We start from the raw sequence: 22273 nt of genomic DNA, 5'->3' as shown, positions 1-22273 counted from the left end.
CGCAAACTACTTAAAAGTACTTCACAAACACATGCGGCTGCCACTTGACCATTCAGTCCAAGGACGAAGCCCTGATGCAAAACAAGGTGCAAGTTTCACACGCCTACGCCAATATTTTCTTGCCTTCTGCGTCAAACAAAACAACATGATTTCGCATACATTACAAGGTACTGGAAGTGCAACTTCCACTCCTCCAGAAAGACTTTTGAGAAGACGTGTGGGACATTAAACCTCCCCCGTATCTTCTTGAAGGACTTTCCAGCTAACTTAACAAATCATGTGCTTGATTTGGCTGGCATTCCTGTAAGGACACCCCAGGCACAAGTGCTGGGAAGTACCTTCCTGCCTTTCTGGGTGGGTGGAAATCCCCCCCCCCCACACACACACACCCTTCAGCTGTTCAATTTCAGCCCACTATTTGTTAAAAATAATCTCCTGAAGATGCCACACTGGTCCTGATGACAAACGTCTCCATGGCGATGAGGGATAACAGGTCGTCAAGGGGGTCAGAGGTGGGATCTTCAAGGGGGGGGGGCATGGATGACTGGATTTGGGTGGCTTGGGGAGGGGGAGAAGGGCAGCTGCACCGGGAGGAAAATCCCACTGACGCTAAAATTAAATAGAAGCACATTAAAATTAAATAGTAATGCCTTAAATGGATACTTATTTTGAATCGCACCTCATATTTTTTGTCACCTCTACTTCTCTGAGGAGTGCGAAGGTGCAATGGAAACATTAAAAATGAGGAAGTGAGAAAATGTTGGAGGGGGGTTGTACGTGAGAGGGGAAATCCTCAGGGTCCAAATGCCAGTTAACTCTATGCCCTTAGATTTGGTAACCCCCTCCTCGTCACGTCCGTCCTTAAGTGAGAGTATTTTTTAATGCGCTTGTGACCTCTGACCTTTGTCCCCTTTTAAACACATCTGCGTCTTTTCTCAAATTTATTTCAATTTTTGTCTATTTTCCTGTTGAGTGTGAATGCCTGGCACGTGTTTCATTTCATTCATTTTCCCTTGACTGCTATGCAAAATGATAACCAGCTTGCTCTGAAAGATTGGACAAATGGGCTCTCTGTGCATATTTCAATAAATATGAGTGTGAATAAATGCCCACACGCTGGAGCGCACTCAAATGGGTCAGGAAATTAATAAGCAGCAATGCAGAAGGAGCCATTGTGTGTGTGTGTGTGTGTGTGTGTGTGTGTGTGTGTGTGTGTGTGTGTGTGTGTGTGTGTGTGTGTGTGTCTCTTTGTGCTCTTCACATTCTAATTGGAAAGGGATGAATGAGACCTGAGTGTGGATCCACTCCGCTGCAAAGTAACCAAAAGCCAATTTGGCTCTTTAATTTACGGCTTTCAATGGCTCTCAACTCCCGGAAGGTTCGACTGCGAAGGCATGCGCAACAGGAAGTGGGATGCGCCGTTCGGCCGCACTAAGTGTGTTTGTGTTTGCTTAATGAGTCGAGATCATCAGCGTGGCTAATGGAGTGCGAGCAGAGGCGTTTACATCATTCTTTAAACTCCTTTGCAATCTTCTTATCCCTGAGAATAGGTTACCTAACTGGTCGTGGGCAGCCGGGGGGCCTCGGGCGACCCACCTGACGGCTGCTGAGTCTGAGACTGAGTCACAACACGCCGCGCTGCTCACATTAACATGACAATTACATAAAGACGGGAGGATGTCGCCGACACAAACACGATCCTGTTGGAATATCTGCACAATATTAATTAAAATACATTACAGTTGTAATATTCCATGTTTTTACAAAAAATCTCAACATACAATAATAATTTTAGTATTACGTTATTTAAATTTTTTTCTTACAAAATCCAACTTTACGCTTGTAATTTTTCTTCACAAAATGTGACATTAGTCTGACTATTAAAATCCATTTCCCAAGAAAAAAAAAAATTCCTTGAAAAAATACGACTGGAATACATTTTCATAATATTGTTTAAGAAATAAAATCATAGAAAATTGCTTTATTCAATTCTAGTTGTGAAACTTCTTTTGTGTATTAGTGTATTTTTTTTAAATTGCTCCTTTACATTTTATTTAGTTATGTTAATACTGTGGATTTTTATAAAGTTCAATATCAGAAAGATATTTTCTTTATTAAAAGAACATCAGAAAGAAATTTGTTTTGTTTTTGGGCCAAGCTGGAACACATTAATGGCATTTCCATTCATTTCAATGGGGAAAGGAGATTTGAGAATAAAACTGGTACCACAAGACAATATGTTTGAACCAGCACTTACAATAAGGTTTATTTTGAGGTCTGACACACACACGCACACACACATTGATTCTTTTCTTCCTCCCTGGCATCTCTTGTTCCTGCCGCCATCCAAACAAGACAGCGAGGGTTGCAATTACGGGAAGGAAATCGTTTATTTATAGCTGGCTCAGGATCAGCGGCAGAACAACTAGTCATGTGGCACTGAAGAAGGCTGAGAGTGAAGGGAGCTGGGGTGGGGGGGGGTCGTGGCTAGCGAGGGGTGGGTGTGGTTATATTTAACCGCACTGTGATGTCAACACGTGGCATGCGACGTTGCCATGGTTTCCCCTCCAAGACAGGCGACCGCTTGCTTATCAGCGTGACACACAAGCGGATAAGGCGGGGACGGACGGTTGAACTGGAAGAAAATGCAAAGATGGACGCCGGTGGTCTACAACAGCCCACTTTGAACTTCATCTGTCCTTCATTTACCCCAGACATCTAACCTCTGTTGTTCTTTCATTCGGCCTCCGAACGCAAGACAACACAGATGCTATTTGTTAGCCCTAGATTGCAGTTAGCATTGTGTTAGCATTTCTGCTCATATTTTACAGCACCAAATTATCTGTTTATGGCCATTAGAGGAACGATATTTTAATCATCGTTACCATTCTTTCAATTTGAATAAAAATGGTTAGTCCAGTGTTCGAAAGTATGTCTAAAAATATGCCTGTTAGCCTAATTGAAGGTTCTAAATTGCCCGTAGGTGTGAATTTGATTGTAAATTGTTGTTTGTGTGTGCGTGCTCTGTGATTGGCTAACGGCTGGTCCAGCAGAAAAACTGTTAGGTTTGCACAACTCAGCTTATAGAAGGTTGGTATGGTATTAAAGGTTAGCCTCTAAGGTAAAAATTATAATGCGCATCTCAGGTAAAAACAGCAAGTGTCAGCAGAAGCTGCCTCAGTCCAGCGAGTTAAATAACCCCCCCCGCTGCATCACTCACACTCAGGTTTAATGGCCCCCCAGGGAGGGCGTCATGGCTCCTGTCAGGGGTGCAACACGGATGCTGCCGTGAGACGTCTGCCTACGCTCGCCACGTTATCTTTGAGTCCAGCCAGATTGAGTCCATACGGGCAGTAAAGCATGAGTAAGAATAACCGGGTGGTGGTGGTGGTGGGTCCTCCTCGAATGGCGTCGATTAGCCAAAGCTCCCTAAGCTTACTGCTTCCATTAGCAGGACACTACAGCAGATGAGAGGTGTCACTGATGCTGCAGCTCCAACACTTGAGGTAGACCGACATGTCAAGTGGGCCATGTGTAGTATTTACTCTGGACGCCAGCTTATTCCATATATAGGCTATTAAAACCGTTTATATGAAGCCTTGACATTATTTTTAAAAGATCATAAAGAAGCTGTAAATGCATATATAAATGCGTGTAGTAATAAATACCGTATTTTCCGCACTATAAGGCGCATCTAAAAACCTCCAGTTTTTTCAAAAGCCGACAGTGCGCCTTATAATCAGGTGCGCCTTATGTATGGACCAATATTGAGCCACTACAGCAGGCGTGTCCAAAGTCCGGCCCGCAGGCCAAATGTATATATCTTATATATGGACAGAGTTTTAAAATGGGTCATTCATTGAAGGTGCGCCTTATAATCCAGTGCGCCTTATATATGGACAAAGTTTTAAAATGGGCCATTCATTGAAGGTGCGCCTTATAATCCGGTGCGCCTTATAGTGCGGAAAATACGGTAATCCTTATTGTAAGTGCCAGTTGAAACGTGCAAAAGTCTCGCATTGTATTTGGATATTGATATTATATTTAGATACTAATTAATACTCAAATCATCGTTTCCCATTGAAATTAATGGAAATGTCATTAATCTGTTCCAGCTTCCCCAAAAAACAAAACCCATATATATTTTTTAGGGTTGGTGGCATGTTGGCACATTATTTATTTATTTATTCATTGAACTGGATTAAATAGAACAAGCATGAAAGGAAATATTCAGCCGTCTATATAGGAAGCACACACTACATAATATGAGCAATGTTTCTGACTTGAGGAAAAGGTCAGAGTGATTCAGACCTATTTCCTGATGTTAAAAATGAAATGGTACAAAATGAAAACTGTAAAAATAATGTTATCCCAAAAATAACCCCTGCCCCTTTATTATGCATGCATGTGCAGCTTTTTATTTCCCCCGCAAGACAAAAGGGCGAACATCAAGGATGCATTATTAGCGAGCACGTGAGTCCCGTGTGACGTTTGCACCAAAATAGATCACAAGTCATCTCCAGCGGGGCTTTTGACTCATCAAAGTGAATCTATTCTCTGTAAACGGGGGGGAAAAAGCTGCTTTGAGTGACAGCCCCCCTCTTGATGTTCTATTTTAGGACTGGCTTGGATTCATGGGAAGCATACAATTGAGTTCAGGATGAGGAAAAATAACACCACCAAGGTGAACAGACCATATTTGTGCAAATCTATAAATGTAATATTTATATATTACATGATAACATATATTATTATAGTATATTGATCTGGTAGCTGACTCATGAGTTTTAATGTGGGTGTTTCATATGAACACAGTCCCATCCCCAGTTATAGGAGGGTGTGCATACTTGTGCAACCACATTATTTTATTTCACCTCGAACAGATTTTTTCCCCCTTAACTTTGGTGCATAGGTCGTGTCAAAATAATAACAGAAATGTCCTCATTTTTCTATATCACTAGTTGCTGTACCTAATCTAACGACCATTTCTTTATATTGCGGGCGTTCACTATATACATTTCTTTTCCCAAGAGCCTTCAAATAGATTTATCCATTTGATGTTCAGTGAGGTGTGAATTAAGCCCGCAACACAGCTCCAGGCAAAGCACACAAACGAACACGCAAACACACACACCTCAACCATAACAATTCATCACCCTAATAGCCTCCAATTATTAAGCTAATAAATGTTTGTATCACATGTCCTGACTTTAACTTCCCGGTTTATGATTTTGATGTTCTGTTGCCGTGGCGGTGCGACGTGAGCGTGATGAAATGTGACGGGCCGCATTAAGGAGCCGCAACCCACGCGTTGGGCCCCGGCACCACGTGCACGAGGGGGGAACGGGGCGCGCACACGCTTCTCTTCACGGGCCAGCTCACTAATGTGTTGGGACATGAAGACTGCTCTGCTCTGCTCTGCCCTGCTCATCTTTTTGCTAAGGAACGGCAACACCTCCTCATTTGACGCACTATGGCGAGAATAAGTGCCGATGCTATTAAAAGTGCCGTATTTACAAAAGTTTACAAAATTTCAATAAATTATTACCATTTCACAATTTTCATGTCAATAAAAGCGCAATATTCCAGAACTGTTATATGTTTAGGCTGTTAAATGTAATTGTTTGAATGAGTAAGATAGTTTCTCCTTTCCTTGCATTGGAATGTATTGTGAGATGTTGATGCCATGACATATGGTTTAAAGTTAGCTAAACTTCATTTTACATACCAAAACTATCTACTTTAGTATTTCAGAATCACTAGCAGTTTGAGCTAATGAACGTAATACCTCAACTGTCTGAACGAGCAGCACCATTTTCGTCTTTAATGTGTTTGAATCCGTTGGGAAACGGCAATGCTATTAGCCGCCGTTTATACATTACGACTCCGTTTTTTTTTTTTTTTTTTACTGAAAACTGCTCACGAATTTTACTTTGGGCTATGACGCCTGATTGAGGTCAGAAATTAGCCTCAGAAAAGATGGTGAATACGATATAAGGCACTTTAATAAAAAAAAATTTAAGTTTGGGTTTTACAGTCATATTCAACTAAAAATTACTCAATTTTGATCATTAAGTATTTCAGGATGAAAATAACTCGAACTGTGTTTTTCAGGTTTTGTCTTCGTGTAACCTGCTTAAAAAGAAAACAATCAGAAGCAAGATTTATGATTTTCAGACTCTAACAATCGTCGTCTATCATGGCGAAGGTTCCTTTTAAAAAAAAAAAAGTAATCTGTCACGGATTAGCGGGCGCCCAAGCTCGAGATTTGACCTAGCATTATAATCTTTTGTGTTGATCTAACGTAATCTGATTTCTCTCAATTACTTTGTCTCCAAAATACATGCAGGCAGACGCTAAAGTGAACAATGGACCCGACCGACGTGCTGCTTCAGTCGTCGGTATCGTATCACTCAAATTTAACGCAAGATGAGCTTCGACAATGCAACTCTAATCTAATATTTCAATCTAATAAAATCAAATACGAGAGCTCTATGAAAACAAAATCTCCCTTTGCGACTTTAATAATGCTCTGTTCCGATTAAGACAGTGAGGTTGTGTTCAGAACGAACCAATCACAATCAAACTCGTGTCACAGGAGTCAGCATTTTAAGCAAACCAAAGGCCTGAATTACAATTAGGAGTTTGAACGTGTTTACTTCTGAGCACAGCCACAACGCCCGGTTATACTGGAAAAGGGTGTGCAGACTTGTGCAACCACATTATCTTGGTTGAGTTTTCCGTGTGATGTAAAAGTTTTTTTCTGAGCAGGGGTGTGTAGACTTTTTCTAGCAACTGTGCTTTATTACTTGACTCGGTCAGCGTAGCTTGAAATCTTTTTACGCAGGTATTACATCAGTGAGGCCGCCCCTCCCCTACCCTCCCAGGGGCTAATCTTTTAGCAGTGGAATTATCTGACCTAAAAATGACATCAATGGAGGATTTTATCATATTCAGACAAGAAAAGGAAGATCAAATCAGAGGGCAGACGGAGAAGCAGAGCCGAAGTCCAGATAGCATTTTTATAACCTTTGATTTCCACCGGGCAACCGGGCTTCGCTATCGATCTGATCTTTCAAACTCATTTGAGGCCAGAGCGGAGTCTCGAACGGTGCCCCCGCTAATGCAATATGGGACGCGCGGCCCCTCGTTTGTCATAGTAACCTGACTCGGAGGAGTTAAATATAGCCGTTTCCGGTTTGGCACAGGAGGGATTTCGGGCTCTATTCTTAGCGTGGCGTCCTCCGCATCAAAGTAGACGAACACGCATGAAATCAATGTTGAGCAGGAAATATATAATTGCTAAGGCGGGTTGAAGGGACGGCGGTTGATAAATAGCTTGTTGCAGAAATCTTGCAAGTTGACTAATAGGATGTGTTCAATTTATAACATGGCACTTTTTCACACTCAAATATATTCAAAGACGATGCGACATATAATGACATTTTTGCATCAGCATGTCTTATTTGTAATCTTAATTAGCTTCCGCTTCAAAACTCTGGAGGCAACGCCGCACTTCAACTTCTATGCTAGGCTACAAAGCTCAGTTGTCTAAATAACGGGATTTGACACACAACCAAGCAGAGTATAACCTGGTTATTTTCTTGTCTCTTTCCTGGCTTTCAATGCTAAATTAAGTACAGAATAGCAACGTGTGGGTGTAGTTGTGTTGTCAGATGCTAACGCTTAAAGCCACCTACGCACACTCCCGATGACAGTTCATTTCATCACAAGGCCACGGACCTTTGTCAGCTACAATCCCCATGACAAAATAATAAATATACTTACAATGGTTCTTAAACTTTTTAAATCTCCCAGAAAACATTTTATATTTTATATTTCTGTAAGCTGCGGTGTCATGCGCAGTTTAATGGTGAAAATCTGCCAAAGCAAAATTGTATTGTTAGCCCAATAGCATAATTGCTAATGTCATTTTTAAGATATTGTCACAATATCAGTAATGGGAAGTCTCTTTTCCTGATGTACAGTATATATAGATTCTCATTCATCAGGAATTCATGGTCAAATTTTCAGTGTTGTCCCCACAATCCTGTCTGTAGAAGACAATTGCACCATTTTGACAGCAGTTTATATTTCAGCAACTCTCTGCCAGGAGATGTCCCAAGGTTGATCTATTTGAGGGTTGTTAATCTGCGCTCGGCGGGGCGTCTTTACATGCCACCATGACGCCGCTGGGCTACAAAGGGAAATAGATAGCAGAAATCAATAGACGGCGGGGCCTTTCCTTGCATGATGTCACATCACAGACCACCAAAGTATACGTCATGTGGTGACCTCATCCGGGCGCATTTGGAAATAAAATGGAAGGAGGGACGATATTCTACTGCTGCATATGAGTTCTACATTCGCATTTGTGCTTTGAGGTTCAAGGTTGGCAAGTGGAGTGGGGTCAACCTGATGGATGCACGGAGCGCGGCGTGACGCTCCGACATCAAGGGTGGAGGCTATGAATAAAAAGTGGAGCAATCCCCTTGGTGGGTGTAAAATAGAGCAAATGACCACAAACGCTCAAGAGACTTTATGGTGTACTCTGACTACTTGATAGTCATCAACGTTTTGAAAATTCGGCCCCTCGGTAGGCCTCGGTAGACCCACAAAAAAGTCCAACAAATGTATGCCGACCTCAGGAAGTCGGCCATTTTGGTTTGAAGCAGCCATTTAAGGGTGACACAGGAGTACCCTCTTTAACTTAAATTCAGTTCAAAGCCAGTTTGATTCATCACCATGAAATTTGGTTGCCATGTCGATTTTGAGTATACCCACAAAAAAATCTCAAAATGCCTGATAAAAAGTACAGGATTAGTGATTAGTAACTTAGAAGGAGTACCCTCTCTAACTTAAATTCAGTCCAAAGCCAGGTTGATTTATCAACATAAAATTTGGTCGGCATGTCGATCATGAGAAAACCTACAAAAAAGCCTCAAAAAGCCAAACCTGAAAAATCACAGTAAAAATTCCAATTTTAGTTTCAAGCAGCTTTATAAGGGTGATAAAGGCGTACTCTTTTGACTTTTCTTTTGAAAATTCAGCCCCCAAATCCGGTTTCACTCAGTAACATGAAATTTGGTCAGCATGTCAATCATGAATAGACGCACAAAAAAAGTCTATTTTGGTTTGGAGAGGCCACCTTAAACTATTTTTTTAGCTGTATTGATCGACTACTGATTTTACCCATCCAATCGAGCGCGCCCACCGACCGCCAAGCAGCATCGAGTGACTCTTTAACCAGAGAGAGGCCCCAAGCACGGACGTTTTGTAAGGGGCCGAATGCGGGCCACTACTAAATCAAGCCTGTTGCACTTATTCAAGCAGCAATTATGGTGGGCATTCAGTGAGTGAATGGAAGACATCTTTCTAATAAAGACAGAGCAGAGCATTATTTCTCGCTCTCTGGAGGGCACGCCGCGTCTCCAGCTCAATGAAAAGAACGAAGCTACCTTGACAAATAAAGTGAGCCTTTTTTTTTTTTTTCCTCCCGCTGCTGTCGTCACTCGATTATGCCTTTTCAATATGCCTTTGTGAAGGCTACGCTCTAATGCAGTATGTGTCGCTGCTTGGGAATATGGTCCATTTTGTGTTTTTTTATTTTTTTGTTTTTTAGATAATAACACCAGGTGATGATCTTTCAACTGAGGGCAGAGCAGCCATGACCTTACCTCAAGGGCATGTGAGAAATTCATAAGTGTGCATGGTGAAGGACGTGCCGCACTAGATAAACACGACTCTCAATAAACAGTCGGTGTTGATCAATTTTTATTGACGCGTTTTGTCGACGCTGGCTGGTGTTTGCTCTCCAAAGAAGCTTTATTGTATTCTTTAATTATCTGCCCACAAACATGCACATTAAAAGCTCATTCAAAACAACCCGTTTGAGAACACAGTATCGTTATAAAATCAAAATTTCCTGTGATGTTTTTTTTTTTTTTTTACTGTCTTGTGCAATAATGAAAAGTAAATGAGTAGGTGTCAATTTGATGACATAATCTTTGGACTGCCCAAAGTTGGCAAAAGCGAGCAAAAACAGCTTCACTGCGACACAAGTAATTGCCGGGATTGATCGTGGGAATAAGTGGACTGTTTCCATGGTAACCGCCGCAGGACCAGAGCGGCCAGCGAGGGGATTGATCGACGGCCGCGCACGCCCCGAATGTTGCAAAGTGTAATTTAAGGAGCGATATTTGTGCGTCTCCTTCCGACTTTCTAGTAAACAGTAATTGATTGGTGATTATACGCTGGAATTGTTTTCTGTCATCAGCCAAGCAATTAATTAGATGACTAAAAGCCCCGGAGGACGGCTTGTTGGGCACAGCATGTTTCATTACGAGAGAGGAACGCCTCCGCCTCTGTTTTCTTTTGTTGGTTTTTTTGTGAGGGACTGTCAGACACCCGCTGACCACCGCAGGGTCCTTCCATTTTTTACAAATAAGAAAATAAGACACCTCAATGCAAAAGTAGGAATAATCCGTTGTGTAAAAGCCACATTTTTAGACACTAGTGAATATTCAAAATTCGATTTTTTGTTTCTTTTATCTACCATAAAAAGAAAATATCACCCACCACCTGGGCCCCACTACAGATCTTCCAGAGCAGATCCTTCCACGGTGTTGATAAGCTAAAAATATGCTAATGCAGTTCCTTGATGTCTTCCAGGCTAATTTGCGGCAATGATCAAACATGTCACTTTTAACATATGCGTAAATGCTCTTTAACACTCACACAACCTTTGGATGACCTCTAACATTCGGACTTTCAAGCATTTTATTCACACCCCCAGAGACCCGAGCCGGTTGATCATTGGTCGTTTTGGATGAATGTCACCCTCTGGGCTGTAACCAACCTGCCCCGAAACAGGAAGTGTGAAATTCTCGCCTTCGCCATCCCTGCGGTGTCAAACACCTCGTGCCCGGTCGCCGGTTTGCCTCAGTGGCTAGCAGTGAACTTTCAATTAAGAGGAGCGACATCCCCTATAGCTAAATCAGCGTCCCCCGCGCCATATTTCTCCAAATGTCACTAGTGTGGTGTTAGCATCCCGGGGACAATGAGCGGTATTGAGTTTCGCAGGGAGACTTAGCAGCACCCAAACTTAGCACTGACTCCCTAAGGATGCCGGTATGCGTGTGTGCGGATATACACGGTAAAATTAGCTTCTTAACAACAGGATGTTGCACAATTTATGTAACTGGTAGTTTAGCGACATGTACATTTGGCACGTTTTGACTGTGACTTTTAAACTGGAGGCATCCCAGTAGACAGGGGGCAGCATAACATAAATGCTAACTTCCTTAGCATGAACGCTAAGCCAGACAGAATGTGTTAGTTTCTCGATACAGCACTTGTATTGCAACATTGAACAAAAAGCTGACAATTAATTACTTGGTAATTAAAAGCATAACAAATGCTAACTTCCTTAGCGTGAATGCTAAACCAGACAGAATGTGTTAGTTTCCCAATACAGCCCTAGTATTGTAACATTGAACAAAAAGCTGACAATTAATTACCTGATCATTTTGAAAAAGGATGCAAAAACAAGGCCGCCCGCTCCCCCGCCCCACCCGCAGGGCAAAGTGTGTCGTGCTCAAGTCAAAGTGACACGTTCAACAAACAAGCCAAGGTCACCGGGTTTGTTCATGCAATCTATTACTCATACTTGACTCAGGGCACACGAGGAGAGTAATTCTAGCATTTCATCAAAATAAATGAGTTGCTTTTTTTGTGCTGTTTGAGATGAGAAGACTGATATACCACACACAAAGGCACATACTGGGGACAATAATCCTGGACGGACGGACACACATCTTAGGAGTTCATTTTAGCAGCACTGATGCATAAATCAATGCAGATACTCTATATACATCACTCAGCTACAGTTCCCTATCAAATCTATACCCCGTTACATGGAACTAGTGAGTGTGACTAAGATAAAGATTGCCTAATTTACTGTGCGGCCAGAAAGCAATATTCCATATAAGTGCGAGTGATCAGAGAGGATTTTCATAGGAAGTGACAGCAGGTGCAAACGTGAGGATAAAGGAAGCATTTTCCCTCCCTCGGGGTGAGGGAAGAGCTCCAGCGTTGTCATGAGTGAATCAAAAAAGTAAGAAAAATCCTGATGATGGATCTTCTTTTTCTGGATGGTGGGTGGGGGGCTAAAAATAACCCCTTCGTGTGTTTGCCATGCTAAATGTAATCACAGTCAATATCTCCTCCGACTCCAAATCACATCATTTGAGCACCCTTTTTAAAATCACCCCTCATCCCTGGACACACACACACACACAATCGTGCCAGTGCTCATCACACACACACTCCTCTGCAGGGCATTTCACTGCACACTTCCAAACGGGAAGAGACAGGCCCCCATGTTGGAACCCGAGGCTGAGACAGAGCTCTTCGCTCCCCTCGCAATGCTGACGCCATCATTCGTGCGATCATTTATGCTATGCTATAGCAACACAACACACCTTTCATGAGGATGTGACGAGTGGGCGCGGATTCTCAGTACCGCTGTGCGGTGGGTGCCACTGCCTCCGCTGGGAGAGAGAAAGAGAGAGAGAGATTGATTTTCCACACAGTCAACAAAATGATTTTGTCATGAAGGGTAAATACACAGCCTCCCATGCTCATTTATCCCAAACACACACACACACACACACACACACACACACACACACACACACACACACACACACACACACACACACATATCCCCGCAGAGAAAGTGCTACCAGGCAACGCCATGCAAACACAACGCGCACATGACTCAAACATTGTGCCGCATTTGTGCTTCTGGAAAATTGAGGAATGCAATAGACAGATATGCAGTATTTATTTGACAGTCTAATGGTGTTAAAATGATCAAATGAAAAAAAATAGTCTCAAGTATAATATTCAGTGGAGTACATATATGATATCAGTGATTCTGAAAGAGCGACACTAGTGGTGTGCTGGCTCCCTCTAGTGGTATTCGAAAGAATAGCCGTCCAAGTACAGTTCAGTTGTATTTAACTTTGATATTTTTAGTGAACATTTTTTTTTCTACTTATACCGAGTTATACCAGCGCGGTGCAGTTGCGCGGTCAGCGACGCGCTACGGTTGCGCGTTCGGCGGTGCGCTGCAGTTGCGCGATCAGACAAAAATGCGCAAATGAAAAAATGCTTAAAAAAGGTGGGGGTTTTTTGTCTTGGAAGGGATTAAAATTGTTTCCATTATTTGTAATGGGAAAAAGAGATTCGGAATTCGAACGATTCGCTTCTCGAACCGCCTTCTGGAACGGATTGTGGTCGAAAACCGAGGTTTGACTGTACAATATAATTTTAGGTAGTAGTGTTAAAAGTTTGACATCCAATAGTTTCATATTACAAAATGAAATATTAGTTTGTAATAATTTACAAAAGGACACTTTCAAAGTGCCATTAATTTTTCAGATTTTTTTTCCAAATTATTCAGAATCAATTCTGATGCAACATTTCGCGATTTGTATTCTTCTTTGAAACGTCACCAAAAAAGATAAGCTTTTCAATGTGAGTTTTTTTTTTTTCTGTTCACGGTTCTCGTAGTGCAAAAAGCAATAAATGAATGAATAACTAAATAAATTGACAAACACCTATCTACTACCACCTATTCATTAACCAAAGAAAATGTGCACTCACATTTTATTATAAAACGTGTCAAAAAAAAAAAGCTAAGTGCAGAGTGACTCCCGGACCACTTTGTAGATTCATTTACGATTCAATGCACTTCTGACCAGTTTAAACTTAAGTTGGCCTTTCATTTCAAGAATAGGGAGAAAAAAAGAAACAAAAGCAAGCCTCAATGGAAGTTTGTGATTTGAGAAAAAGTACTCGTTGGATGCATACACAAACGATCACTTGTTTAATGACCTTTTGTGCCAATATGGGAAAATTAATGAGCTGTGACATTCAATTATAACCCCAGCGCCTCCAATCATGGCAGCTCTTTGGAGAGACAAACACAGAAAACGCTTGAGAAGGACTTGCTTGTTTATGTGTGTCTTCATTGGCACGGGGAGACGTATCATTTGCATAATCATGAATAGCAGATACGGTTGTCAGGGGAAACGGACGGGAGGGGAGGGCGAATGCTGCAGTGATGAGCAAAGACGCAGAGCATTCCGCAGCAAGAATGGGACAAATAGTTATTGAACGAGGACGGTTCCGAGCCATTTGGATGTGCAACTTCAATTGAATGATGAAGGGAAAATGTATACATTTATTTTTAACGTGCTAGCAGAATGATTTCAATTACATAGATTTGTTTGTGAAAATCAATATCATTGAATTGTAAAAAATATCTACTTGTAATAAAAATATATAATGTTAAAGTGAACTGCTATTTAATAAATTAATTTTGTTCTGTATTATTTCATTTAGGATTAGAAAAGATTTATTTGAGTTGTTCATTTTAACCTAAATTTTGTAGTAAATAAATAAAACAATGAAATAAACAATAACATAGAATAGAATAATTGTCATAATGTATATTAAAAAGTACATTTATATTACGGAATGTAAATGAAATATTTTTATGCATTATCTTGTCGTCTTAACCTGAATTTAACATGCAGATAAGCAAAAGTACACTTGTAAATGTAAAATTAAACCATTTTTAGATTTACTTATTCATAATTTGAATGAATTAAAAAAAATTAAATGATTATATTGCGTTCAAGTTTTCTATATTATAAAAAAATATAGCTAGATTTCTGTTTAATGTGAATTCATTTAAAAAAGAACGAGGTTGCAAACTACAAAAGTGTAGATGCAACTTCCTTTGTTGCTCACTGTTGCCACTGTGTGGTGAAAGGTAGCCTTGCAAGACGGGGCACAGCCCAAGCCGAACGTCGTAAACCTCCTATCGTGTCATTTTACTGTTATTTGTGGTTAATATTTCTCCAATTCAGGGGCTTGCCCTTCATTCCTGCAGGCGCCTGAATCGCTATTGTCGGAGTGTCTTTGCACGTTGCTTCGCAGTCCCTCGGATGCCCTCCTCTCCCATCTGTGTCATCGCGCGCCCACGCCGCGTCAACCTGCCTCCCTCAAACAGCTCATTCCCTCGGCCTCAGCCCACGGCCACCCTCCCCGTGGCTCAATAAATAAACACACTTCTGCAAACTGGACGGCTGACAAGTAAGATGGACCCCCCGACATGGTGCCTGAGGCCCATCTTTTTCCGCGTAAAGAGCACGGCGAGGATTGTCGTTTTAGTTTTTCATTAGTGATGTCACTTTGCCATTTTTTTCCATCTCCAGGCGATGAGACAGTGAGTCATGCTTCACCACGGAGAATTGAGCAAAAATCAATTTTCTCCTTTTTTTAACCTCTCTCTTGCTTCTGGGGCTCGGCAAGGGAGTGACGGGATAATCGATTGTACTGCCTTTGGCATCCGTAGTTTAGAATATGTGGAATCAATTTCTACGCTGTCAATAAACAACTTCCTATTTTTAAAAATTCACATTCATGTCTCGAAATTGTAGCAACACATATTGAGCTCACTGTTACCGCCCTTAATGTACAAATTGATTTTGAAAGATTTGATCATGATTCTGTTGCCCCCTTGTGGTATAATGTGGAATTGCAAAGTGGGAATTTGTTTCAATTCTCAGCATGGGTTGACAAACTAATTTCTTGCATTTGATGTCAGTTTGCTATTTTGTGCCATCTCGATGCTCTTACTTTACTGATTACTTGATTTTAAAAGTATCTAAATTGCATTGAAATTTATTTTATGAGTTTCTATCACCGGATGCCGACAAACCAGTTCGACAATTCAAAGTTCAATTTTAATCGGGATATTTAAATATAATTATTTGTACTTTTTAAAATGTCAGCCTGTTTAGGATTTTACTTAACGGGATTTTACAACAATGACTTGAATTAACATTTTTTTTCCAGGCAGTCTGCCCTGGCTCATGTAATATTGTCAAGGCTCGCTTAATATTCATAATGCACTTTTTTTACATTCATGTGCTGTTTTTTCCACTCGTGCTACGGAGTATAAGTGGCAGGACAGCGTGGACTTGTATCGCACTGGGTGACAAATAGCTGCCAGGCCACGTGTCTGGTGGCAGGTGTTGGACTGGTGATGGCGGGGCTCATGCTCATATTGTGCTTGGCGCTCTATGCCGTATCGATCTGCTTCAATCTTATTTAACCGCTGCCAAAACTCACAGGTCCGCATCGACTCGAGATGATTACACCTTGATTTTGCCGCGGCGGGTGGCTGACAGGCGGCACCGTCTTTATCACAATTCGGTCACTCATTGCTGGGGACTTTGTTTTTTATGAGAGGATTGGTTAAAAGCCTTTGAGGCCAAATGTCTGATGATTAAAAAATAGTCAATCCTCGTGATTCAATTTAATGGATGTTATGATGTCCCTTCTGGTGTGTGTGTGTCTGTCTGTTTGTCTGTCTGTCTAACCCTGCCTGCCTGTCTACATGTGTTGCTGCACCATTTCTGTTCTGTTTGTTAGCCTGTCTGTGACGTTTCCCTTTGTATTAAGTTTTGCTTGACTTTTTTAGCTCTGATACTGCATAAAAATGATAGCTTTTTATTTTTTAATAATATATTTCAATGTGAATTGTTGAATTAAAAATGTAATAAAATAGTAAATTATCATGATTTAAAAAACAATTACTATTTCGCTGTTCAACATTTTTATTTTCTTTAAATCAGAGATTCATGTAAACTTCTATATTTGCTGAACTGGATTGTATCTCCTATGGAGGTGTCCCTAATATTCGGACTCCCTCATACTCAATTAAAAACAGCTCTCAGAATAATGCACTCCACTTCTGCAGTACATCACAAATGAAAACATGGTGTTAAATAAGTACGTCTATGAAAATTGATCGTGCAGGTGTTCCTAATGTTATGTCCAGTAAGGATACAGTTGCCTTGTTGGAAGGGTTTTGGACCCTGGTCTATTTTTAGCACATTAGCGGCGTTGTTGCTGTCCTGTGCTGATGCGATGTGACGAGTCGGTCTTCTTTTCTTTTTTTTCTTTCTTTTAAATTAACACTAGCCTCAGATGGCATCTCCGTCTTGTTAGAGGCCGAGAGAGCGCAAGGTTGGGGTTAAAGGTCAGGCGGGTTTACAGGGATACCATAATGCGCACACCCACCACCCGTGTATGCACCTGAGCCACGTCGGAGAGGCGCACCAAAGCTGGCTGCTGACTTTTTCTGGCAGCAAATATTAGGAACAGCTCAAAAAAGTATAGACTGCTACATACATTTCTGACTATTGCTGCTGCTCTTCGCTATAGTGAATTTTATTTATGTAGTTTGCTCATGCACATTTTTCTCAACTGCTGGAACGTTAAAAGTTTTGTGGGGGGTTTGCGCCCCCTTGTGGCCACGTTCCCGGTCATGTTAAAAAGCTTATAGGTATTCAGTATGTTGCTATTTTTTGCTACAAACAAATCTGCTGACGAGTATTGCTGATATTCACAGTTTTTTTTTTAAAAATATCGATTTATAATTGGTCAATCCAGTGGTATTAGTATTGTTTGTTTTGTTTCACACGTTTACCGCATGTTTAGATACAACGCTGCGATTGTACTTGCTGCATTCACTTGCATGTGCATATACAGTAATCCCTCGTTTATCGCGGATAATTGGTTCCAAAAACCACCCGCCATAAGTGAAATCCACGAAGTACGGTCACCAACAAGAAGTCCTGGGAAAGATGCTAATTCGCGATCGTGCTAACACGGGGGGAAAAAAGGACTTCTAAAGCAGTAGTTCTTAACCTTTTTCCTTGTTCGCACCCCATTCAATTCACCAACCAGTTCTCGCACCCCTAACCCTAACCCTAAATAATTATAATAATAATTGGTTTACTTTACAGCTATAAGGCTTAATTAGCATTATCCCTAATGCCAATTAACACAATGACTTCTTAATTTCCAGAATTTTTCACTTTTTTCGGTTACCCGACCATTATCCCCGAAAAATTGTAAATTTCCCCCAGGGTATCCTCGTACCCCCTAGGAAGCATTCTCGCACCCCTAGAACCACTGTTCTAAAGGAATGTAAACGAACATTTGGAACAATACTACATTGTCCTAAAGGTTAGACACATGTTTCCTCAATTTAGAAGTTCTATTTTGACTTTTAAATTGTTTTTTAATTTGGAAAAAAAATCCGCGATGTAGTGAAGCCGCGATAAACGAAACGCGAAGTAGCAAGGGATCACTGTACTATACATAGCCGCTAATTGGTATGTTCTATTATGTTCTGAAAAAGATCTATAATGAAAAAAATGGGACAAGGAAAAGACGGGGATGTTACCTCTCTGAGACTTGACCCATCCTGTCTTCCCGGCTCATTAGTCAATGGTCCGAGGGACTCTTGCGCCACATCTATTTCCGTGCTCATCCCCCATTTTGGCCTCTGCAGGGACATGGACAAGTCGGAATAGGACATGTGAAGGTTTGTGACACACTGCAGTAGTATTTCTTTAACTGTGTCAAGGACGTGACATACAGAGTTCTATGAGGTGGAATTAGAAGGTTGGCTGCCATGGTAACGATTCAACTATTTGATCAAATGCAGCATGGCGAGAGAGTAAACTATACTTAGAAACACGACAACCGAGACACCTGGGCCTGGACCGAACCTAAATTGATGGATTGTGTGGCAGCTTTGTAGGAGCGTTCATTAATCCTCCACTGGTGGTCTCGTCCAAGTGTCTGCACACGCTGAAGGTCTGGGAAGCTTCTGGTGCAAATTGCTGGCCGTTTTCCAGCTGCACACCGACAAGGCGCCTACGTGCAGTGGTGACGTCACTCCGATTACAGGTCACCAAATTGTCAATTACACGCATGAAGTTTCAGAGAAGGAATTAAGGTTCATAATTACTGAAAATGGTGCAGTGATGTGGGGATGGATATGTAGCATCCGTGGAATTACATTTGAGAAAGCAACATGCGTTCAGTGCACAAGTGGCTGCTTTTGTGAGACACTGCTGTCACCCTGTGGCTCTTTGGAGTACTGCAGACAGTGCTAGAATTTGTACTTTATCTCACCCAATTATTTACGTAGGTAATAACAAACCTGCATTTTGGTTTGCATTTATCTATTTTTTTCCAGTACTTTTACTTTGTCCAAACCTTTACAGAACTTTGAAGCTGATCCAAATGAGTCAGAAGAACTGAACCATACTGTTCACTTTGTAGAAGACTTGACGTGACGATGACTTTTCTGATCTACTGCTTGATGGATACTTTTAGTTCCCTTAAATTTATCACCGCTTGTAAAAATGCAAATATAGTTGGCAATTTAATGTGATTATGTCGATTGCCTTTTTTTATTTGACCAATATTATTGTCAAGACAACACGGTTCCTTACCTGATCACATTATACAACACAAATTTCCAGTTTACATAATTTCCTTTTATTTTGAACAGCACACATGATTAATTTCCATTAACACATGATTAATCTTCAGTAACAAAAATCCACGCCGCGTGTATTTACAGGACGAACCCGATCCCGCGACTCTCGTCATCGAGTTTATAATAAAATGTCTTCGATTGCACTCTAAAAGTCACCTCTCAGGAGCTCCTGGGTCTCCCCGCAGCAGAGCCTGTAGTCCCCAGGTGGGCAGGCAGGCAGGCAGGGCTGACCTGGAAAACGCTCACACAGTGTGACAGGTTGCATGGCACCATTCAAGGACAAAGTAGTGCAACAATACCTGCCCTTGGTGGCTTGGTTACCTGACTTTGCAAGCAGTGGCCACACCGCCAGCTCGGGTGCCCTTTTGCTCCGCTCGCTCGTCGAGGGGGGCCGGCGCGGGGGGAGGCTTTTGCGAGGGGGAAGAGCACTCCCTACTGGGCGCCCACTGCGAGACAAATACAGCCCATAAATCGTCCGACATTGACATGATTGACACAAGCCAGCACCACTTTTGTTCGATTCGGTCACAAGATCCCAAAGGTGTAAATGCAATATTCACACCTTTTCCGACAGAGTGGGGAAAAGTTGCTGCTGCTTCGTCATTCCGTCCTCGGTGCTACCAACACGAGCCATATATTTCCTCAAAGTCCTTCTGTTGGAATGCAAGATAATTCTCATAATAATCAGAATCCAGCGCTGTGTACACGCTGCCGGGTGAAAGGCATTCGCCGTAAAGAGACGAAGTACCGAGCGAGGCGGGGGTTTCGTTCTCTGGGTTAACGCAATTGGGCGCCATGTTGTCTGCATGCTCGCGTATCAAGTACTGCGTTGTGTTCTCCGGTGCCATTGCTCCAGGGTGAAGTCGTCTTGCGGTTCGTCGCTCCTCTCTCGGTTCCGCGTTGTAAGGGCCGTTGGTCAACTTTCGACGACGGTCCCGTCCGTTTCGTTTCCTGGTGCTTGTCGACTTGACACCGGCGACGCTGCGTCGACACTGTCCGGAGGCCTCGTCCTCCTCGGCGGCAACGCGAAGCTGAGTCCACCGTAGCTTGGTTGCGGGCGTCAAGGTTAACCGTACGGCCTCCATGTGTTTAGAACTGGTCACCTCCATTGAGTCGATATACATTTCAAAAGTTTGTCGATTGAAAAAAGGAAAAATGTGAGCTCTTCTGCTAAAAACTCGGGAGTTTTATAAAGGTATCACCACACGACGTTTGTACGTAACTTCGACGTCGACTATCAGGCAATAGCACGTCCCTTTTATTCAAAGCCTTTTCCCATAATGCACTGTATTGCTCGCCTTTATGACGTTGCTGCCACCTCGTGGTGCGGAGGAACGTCACCCTTTATACAACGATTCAAAGATAACGCAAAATAATCATATACAGTACACATTTGTAGACGGACTTTTTTTTTTTTACACAAAAGGCGCAATAATAAATTGAGAACACTTAAAGAGAAAAGTACTTTTGACACTTATCATTTCACCCTAAAAAGTTGATATATTTCATTGAACTTTGTTTATTGTAGCGCCTTACTAACATCTTCTAAGTGCCGTTTAACATTCATATTGGTCAAGCTACCAAATGTAACGAAATAAATATTTATAGTTACATTAAACCTGCAGTAAGATATGAGCGTGGTGACAATAACAGTGTGGGATTTTGGCTAATGTTGCAATTAAGCACATAGTGGGCCTTCACTTTCCAGCGGGATTCCGTAAGCAAGCTCGCTCATTTAAAAAAAGTATTGCAAATTTCCGAACAAACAATGACAGTGGTCATGTGATGCAAAATATCCACTTTGTACTAGAAAATAATTATGATCAAAATGAAAACCATGCGTGCAATGTTGCTAGCAGAATGTGGAACAAAACCACGTAAAATGACAAATAAAATGGTATAACAAATTACAATAGACTTAATCATTGTTCTGTTATGTATTCATTTTTTTTTAGCATCTCACAATAAGTCCTTTGCTCTTTGTTCTACACTTTGTGATTCTGATGAGGGCATAAGTCACTTTATAGTGATATTAATTAAAATGGCAATAAACAGCTTTGTTTTTTTTGTTCCTTTTAGTGCTTTTTAGGTAACAGGATGAGGAAGAAAGTCACAAAAGGTTTTAAAAACAGCCTTTACTGACTTTGTGTCTCGGGGAATTATTTTAAGCCACACGTAAGCTATTTATGTAAGTAAATATGATTAAGTAGAATGAAATGTATTATTCATTTATTAATTCAAACCATTTGTTGTTTGAAATCAAAAGGCATTGCACACTAACTCATTTTGACTGACACACACACACACACACACACACACACACACACACACACACACACACACACACACACACACACACACACACACACACACACACACACACACACACACACACACACACACACACAAACACACACACGCACACACACACACAAATATACTTTGCAATTTATTGAGGAACCATTTGTTGGATACATGTTGCTTTTCTCAATCACTTTGCAATCTATTGAGGAACAATTTGTTCCCAAATGGATACTTGTTGCTTTTCTCAACCAGTTCGTGCAAAGTATTTTTGGTATGAGCTTGTTCCCACTGCCATCGTGCATGTGCCAAGTACAAGTGAGGCGGACGCAAGAAGAGAAGTTAGGTGCTCTCCAATAAGTGAGTGTATGTCCTCACTGACAAAGACAAATGTGGCAGGTGGACGCAGCAGATAACAGCTAAGAAATGTTTCATTGTCTGAGCAAAATAATCTGTTTATAACCTTGAATGAAACTAAGATGACCTGAGCATCACATGGGGCATGTAGTGGAAACTTTGTTGCCAGTGGCA

At 41.5% G+C, this 22273-nt stretch overlaps 1 long non-coding RNA gene across 2 annotated transcripts; it reads right to left on the bottom strand.

Moving 5' to 3' along the window:
* Positions 1–1687: 1687 nt before the first annotated feature.
* On the bottom strand, positions 1688–20703 carry LOC119117392. Of its 2 annotated transcripts, XR_005096511.1 has the most exons (4): positions 20190–20703; positions 20004–20094; positions 19529–19887; positions 1688–1700 (listed from the first exon to the last, which is right to left on the bottom strand). It is a non-coding gene; the product is annotated as an uncharacterized LOC119117392 (long non-coding RNA). The 2 variants fall into 2 exon arrangements; XR_005096510.1 differs by lacking the exon at positions 1688–1700 and having other exon boundaries at positions 19418–19887; positions 20190–20700.
* Between the last annotated feature and the right edge of the window lie 1570 nt (positions 20704–22273).

The sequence above is a fragment of the Syngnathus acus genome, chromosome 23 (genome assembly GCF_901709675.1).
Source record: "Syngnathus acus chromosome 23, fSynAcu1.2, whole genome shotgun sequence".
Classification (NCBI taxonomy): Eukaryota; Metazoa; Chordata; class Actinopteri; order Syngnathiformes; family Syngnathidae; genus Syngnathus; species Syngnathus acus.
This window is presented reverse-complemented; position numbering and strand designations above follow the sequence as displayed.